Source organism: Manis javanica, chromosome 9 (assembly GCF_040802235.1).
Source record: "Manis javanica isolate MJ-LG chromosome 9, MJ_LKY, whole genome shotgun sequence".
Taxonomy (NCBI): Eukaryota; Metazoa; Chordata; class Mammalia; order Pholidota; family Manidae; genus Manis; species Manis javanica.
In genome coordinates, this window is record NC_133164.1 from 123,617,912 (window position 1) to 123,624,801 (window position 6,890).

Here is a 6,890-nt window from a genome sequence, read left to right on the forward strand (position 1 = left end):
CTACATGTAGCATCTTTCATGAATGTCATTCATTTTACCTCGTTGTCCTTAGACTCACTGGGGACCTGGATTTGGCGAGTCAGTACATCACGCCAGACCTCCCGCCCCCGCCCAGCTTCTGGTTGGGTAAGTCCATTTGTCTTCTGTATGAACACGTCTCCAACCCACCGACTGATATTCAAAGGAATAAGATGAACACAGGGTCCTGAGAAAAGCAGGTGCAGAGCAGAGGGAGAGATGCTGAGGGGGCCTGGGTGAGGGGCTGGGGTCGCGCTGCGTGGAGAGGATGTGGGTGCAGGTGTGGCTGGTCTCAGGCTCAGCAGAAAGGCTGGGAAGATGGCTTAAGACCCAGGGACGGCTGCTTCCAGAAGCACAGGGCAGTTTGATGAGGACACGGGGGCTGTGGCCTCAGAGCCACCAATAGGCACCTGCTCAAGGACACTGGATTTTGCCCCTGCTGCCGTTCCCACCAAATAATCTCTCCCTCCTGCTTCCCCGTGTCTTCAGCAGTCTAGCCCCTGGCTGTAAGCCCACGCCCTGTGCTGGGATCACTGGAAGTGAATGACCTGGCCTCCTATCCCCCTGGTGGAAGGCAGGCCCTTCCTTCCTTAATTATCCTCACAGTGGGGAGCTCCTTGAATGCAGGAGGAGGACTGTAGCCAGAGCTTCAGATGATGCCTGTACCGCACGCTGTGTGGCCCCAAACACGTGTGCCCTACTTCTCACACTTAGTTACCAGTGAACAACCCAGCTTAATACAACTGTTATCAGTCATTTACTAAAAATGTACTTAATTTCTTTATCAAAGTGAGACAGCCTGAATTTTTGTGAGTTATTGCTCATGAAATAGCTTTAAGATCTTTCCCAACACTATGGTGATTGGATCTCACTATCCTTCACGTTATGTGCTGAAAGGCCAGGTCACCTGTACCATAGGAAATCTTGATGGAAAGTGAAGAGAAAGATGGTAAGATGGCAAAACGTGCCCTCAGTGTGGGTAAGGACCTTCCCCTCCAAGGAATGTGTCTGATGCGCCCCAAGGATGGGAGGAGGGGGCATCAATGAAGTAAGAGGCCAGGAGAGACTTTGGTTCCTGGTGAGTGGCCCTTTGACCTCAGCAGCAGCTGGAATGGGTCAGAAGCAGATGCCCAAGATGTGTGGGTTTGATGGCCAGGAGCATGGACTTTGCTTTCCAGGTTTAACTCAGTAAGGAGAGGAGGCGGGCAGTTACCAAGGCGGGCTAAGGTGGCTTCCTGCTCTCGGTGCCACGCAGAGCAGAGACGGGGAGCACAGGTGAACTGGCCGAGGTCAGGCAAAGCTGTGACTCTCAGGGAAGATGGAGGTGCATCTCCTCTGAGCTGAGATCCTTTTTAATTCACTGGGGAGAACATAGAAATTTTTATTTCACATAAATACATTAGATTATTCTTCCTGCCTTTAGACTCATTGGGTATCTTCTATTTTTTACATCATCAAAGTAAATTGTCTTAAAAAAATTGAATACAATTGTCTTCAGTTACCTGATTCCAAATGTCCTCAGTGCCTTATATAATGTAGAATCCAAAAATGCCTATTTTCCAGGGAATTGACTGTCTCACTTAAATATATTCCGCCGTTTTATGGTAGTTAGTGACTTAGGTGAACCAGAAACCTGCTCCCACCTGAGAAGCATTGTTTATTTTAATCTCTGGCAAGCTGTGTTCAGAAGCTATGCATGTCATTTTTATAAAAACTATTTGAACATCTCAAGACATTTAACTGTAGTCTGTGGTTGTTGGGAAATGGAAGATTATGGGTGGTATATGTCTAATGCATTGAAAACAGTACACTTGGTCGGATCCAAGCACATGCGGCTGGTTTCTTGAGAAGCTTGAACTTTTTATCTGGCAGTGGGTACGTGTCTTAAAAATACTATCGCTATGCAACCGTGGTGTGACTACGGTAAAGAACTCGGCAGTCCTTCGCAATGGCTGTAGCGGGGGACTGCTGTGTGTCTCCAGTGGAATCAGGACATCCTCAGAGTGTGTCTCCCAACTGCATTCCCATCACCTGAACTGCCCGGCACTCAGCAGACCCAAAAAATAACATCAAACCAGCTTCTTTCCTTATCTAACCCAGCGACAAAAGCCATCAATGAGGCTCTATCATTTCAGAGGGCTGTGTTTATTTATAAATGGCCTCTGCGAAAATCAATCATCAACTCACTGTCCTGAGGAACTAAGAGGAGCAGAGGGACATGGACGGAGAGCTGCTCACACACTTTTGGGAGAAGACAACCCCTGGAGGTCCTTTGTAGAAGGTGCGTCAGCATTCAGTCGCGGAGGACAGTAGTGGTTTAATGGTTCTGATTCTTCTCTTCAAGCTTATACGGTGAGTTTCTTCCTAAGAATCCATTTTGAGGACAAAACCATCCCACTCTGCCTATGCTTAAAGAACAAAGCCTGACAGAAGGGCCTTCTCTTTTCTTTATGATTTGTGAAAACAGTGACTTCTACTTATGATGGGAAAAAAAAATGAGGCATTCCAAAATCGCGCTGTGCCAGCCTGAGGGAATGTGACATCGCCGTGCTGCAGAGGGGCCCTGCGTGTGGCCTGGGCGCTGCCCTGCCTCTCAGGACCGGTCAGCTCACTGAGCACCACCTTGCTGCCAGGGGAGCCCCTGGCGCCCTGGAGACCCGACAGTTAGACGCAGGAATTGGAAGTAGGAAGTGGTGTGGTGGAGGGAAAAGTTGAATGGCTTTAAAAGTGTATTTTCGCCCCAAATAAGCAGAATGGGTTTCCAGGGAGTTCAACGATGGTGCTGCAATGATTTTAGAAAAACGCTTAATGTCATTCAGTAAGTGACTCAGTGTAGGATGTTCATAAAACCAAGGTCAGGATGTGACATCTGTCCCAAAAGACTCCCCCACAGAGAGAACAGCTCTGCCACCTACCCAGCTCTCCACACCACCCAGTCCTCTGTGCCACCTACCCCTCCATGCCCACCCCTCCATGTTCACCCCTCCATGCCACCCACCTCTCCATGCTACCCACACCTCCTTGCTACCCAGCCCTCCATGCCCATCCCCAATTTTTGGGTCTGCTGAGTGCCAGGCAGTTTTAGGTGATGGGAATGCAGTTGGGAGACGTGCTCTGAGGAGGTCCTGGTTCCACAGGAGACACAGAACATATGGGACACTAACGCACACTGTGCTGGTAGTGTAATGGCACACTGACCCCCCGGGTAATTGCAAGACAAGCATGTGGGGAGGATGGAGGGGCCCCAGATGGGGTTGGGGTGCAGGGAACATGGAGCCTTTCACTAAGGCTGAAACAGCTTCAGATGGAGATGCAATGAGACGTGACTGACTCTGAAAGGTGTGCAGGGCACAGGGGAAGGTGCGCAGGGCACAGGTGAGGGTGAGCCTTAAGGAAGAACTATGTGATGGGGCCGGCGGTTGATTAGAGACTGACCCCCAAATAAGAAGAAAACAATCTGCCTTAGATTTCACTCCCTCCCATTTGCTGCATCGTGGAAAACCCGCTGCGGGAGCAACAGTATTTCATTCTGCAGCCCTAACAAGCCGGTCACACTGTTGTCGTCCTGAGGGAGGGGCCGAGGGGCAGATCCACGACACTGACACCCACTGCCCCAAATGTACCCTGAGAAGTGACGTCTCGCTGAGAGTGGTCCGGTAATTCACTTTGTCTCTTGTTCAGAAAAAAAGTTTTCACTGGAATCATGAAGAATTCTCAAAATATTTGTGTCTAGGGCTAAGCCAAGCCCCACATGAGTTCAGCTCAGAACTGTTTCTGAGTACAGAAATCACACTTTTAGGGAAAAATCATCTCCACCTCTACCTTCTTCCCCTTTTCCCTCAATGAACAAAAAATCAAAAGTGTCTCTGAAAATATTTTTTAAAACCTCAAAGATCATTTCCATTGGAAAGTTTGAACCCCAGGCTAGAGCGGATTCCAGCTCATCTCGTCTTCACACAGCATGCCAGGCCTTGGATGGGGCCGCCGCAGTAATCTTTTAAAGCAGAGAATAAACAGCAGCTGGCCACCTCTTGTCACTGTCAGCAGTCACCCCCTCCAGTGAACTGTCCTTTGAATACACGACCTTTACACAGACGAGCATCTGCAGCATCTTTGAGAAACCTGAGACAATAACTCACGGGCTCCAGGATGGAGCACGAGACAGAGACACGGGAATAAAGCACATGGGGGCTGCCTGGGCTGACAGGGTAGCACAGCATCCTGCACTGGCTGGCGGCCCTTGGCCAGCGCCCTGCAGCCCTCCCCAGAGAGGAGCCCTTAACCAGCCGGCCTCGGGTGAGGCCTTCTCAGAAGGAAGCTCTTCATATCTCATCTAAATCCCCCCCTATTGAAGCATAAGCCTATTTCCTCCTTCCTGTCCTCAGCGTGGAGAGGGGACAGCTGGCTGCCATCCGCTCTGTAATCACCCTTCACTGTCCTGGAGATGGCTATTAGGTCTGCTTCTCGTCTCCAGGCTAAATCAGCTCAGATCCTTTAATCCCCCTCCGTGGGCGCTGTCTTCCGAGCCTGTAATCGTTTCTGCCTCTCTCTACTGAGCCCCTCACAGCCTCCGAAGTCCTAGTCTGTCATCTCTGCGGAGCGGTGCATGCCCGGTTTGAATAGCCGGGCACAGCAGTGATGTCCCTATCGAAGGGCAGCGTGGCCCTGACGACTCAGACAGGTCAGTTTAAAAGCCTTTCTTTGTGCCCCTGGTGTGTGGCTCAGAGCCACCCTCTCCCCTGGCAGAGAGGAAAACCCCACTGATAGTAATGACAGAGCAACAGCAACCCGCCCAGACAGGGGCTGATGGCTGGGGCACCGTGAGTCACTGTGCTGGGCCTGGCAGCTCGGCTCCTGTGATGTGTAGGCTCACTTGGTCCATCTGTCATTTTAAAAAAATTCCCGAACTACTGTGCTGCATCCTTTTCTTGTACCATATGGTCCAGGTCCTCTGCTGTCAAAACCCAAGTCTATCATTTGAAGTTCCAAAAACAGAGGCCTGCAATCTGAGACACAGGCAAGACTCACCCTGTGGTCAACTGGCCCACAGGCAGGACTCACCCGGTGGTCACCTGGCCCACAGGCAGGACTCACCCGGTGGTCACCTGGCCCACAGGCAGGACTCACCCGGTGGTCACCTGGCCCACAGGCAGGACTCACCCGGTGGTCACCTGGCTTGGCCAAGTGCCTGACTGAATCAGTGTGGGTGGTGGCCTGGGATTCAGTATGTTTGCAGAGCCCACCAGGTGAAACAGCCAGCGTCAAGGATGAGAACCACAGTTGTAAACCCCACCCCACAACGCACGTAGGATGGCCACACGCCCCTCTTCAGAATCACATGCCCCCTGGCCACTGAGTTGGATTTCATGGCTGTCATTAAATCTGCTCCCATTCTCTGTGGCGTTATCTGCCACTCCCAGCCTGGTCACGCTGTTCAGTTAATGAACGTGCTTTCAGTCCTACCATTCAGAAAAGTGATGAAAAGCTAAAATGGCCCTGAACCCGAGACCCCACCCAGGGGGACCCCACATACCCTGCCCCCTAATGCTGGCACTGAACTGGTACAGCCATGTTCCAAGTGCAGCCTCCAAGCCTTATCTTGCTTATGATTTAGGCGATCTTTTTCCTATATGTTGATTAGAATTTCATGTACAATAAACACAAATGTCATGGAGAGAATGGAGAACTGGACTAGATTTAAGTGGCTTAAGCAAGGACACTTCTTATGTATGGTAAAACTTATTATGTTGATATTCTCTATGAATAAACAGTTTGTAAAAGCAGTTAATGCCATTTATGAGAAAACAAACCATACATTTCATAGCCATTGTTTAAAAAGCATTTTACAAATATTTAAATATATTTAAATTTAAAGCACATCCAAACATACAGTAACTTCAGGTGAATTTCAGAATACATTTGCAAACTTAAGACGTTTTAACAGTGCTGGGCCCCACCTAGAAAGACACAAGCCTTTTTAATCAGCATGTAAACACATCTTTAGGTCCATTCCATGCGTATTCATTGAACACCTACCATGTGCCCAAAACATCAATAAATATGGGTTCTGAGCTCTTTTACACCCTCACCTACTCTCAGTAGCTGGCCAGCCTTAGAGTCTAGGGGGTCCTCCTAAGACAGAGTCTGTGCTTCCTGAGAAGAACCAAAGGGAAGCAGTCATTCTCAAAAGAGTAGCGTGACTCTAGATTTGGAAGTTGGGACACGACTGGAGCCAATCATTTGAAATGCCTCTGTCCTTTGCTATTCACTGATCTCATCAAAGAGCCAGGAGATACTATCTTCTGATAGGGAGATGCCTTATTTTCCTACACTTTTTAAAAATATCCCTAGCTTTTTGTCTGTTTACTAATTGGCAAAGTAATACAAAGAGGGAAATTCTTTTTAAAGGAAGAAGGGCTGGGGTGGAATCTTATTTTAACCTGCCACCCTGGGTGGGTTCTTATGTTCTTCCTTGTTTAGAAATGAAATAATATTGTTTCAACTGTGGAAATTTCCTTTTATTTGTGAACAAGCACACTGTAAATTGCAAAACAGAAGAGGATAAAAGCATAATTACTGCTTTCATTTATTCATACCATATTAATGTAATATAATTATCCTGTAAGCAGACAGAATCTTATGAATATTTAACAATAACAGCAACAAAATGCTACAGTGTGGTTATTCCAAGGAACACAGAAAAAGCCAAAAACTTTACAGGGTGCTGTAATTTGTTCTGCTTTAAAATGACAAATGACTAAAGCATAACAATGGAAGTGCTGCACATTGAGTGACCTGGTTAAGTAAACGAGGAGAAGTGGAGGGGTGACCGAAGCCTCATCTCAGAAACAAACAGAGGTAGGGTCATGTCT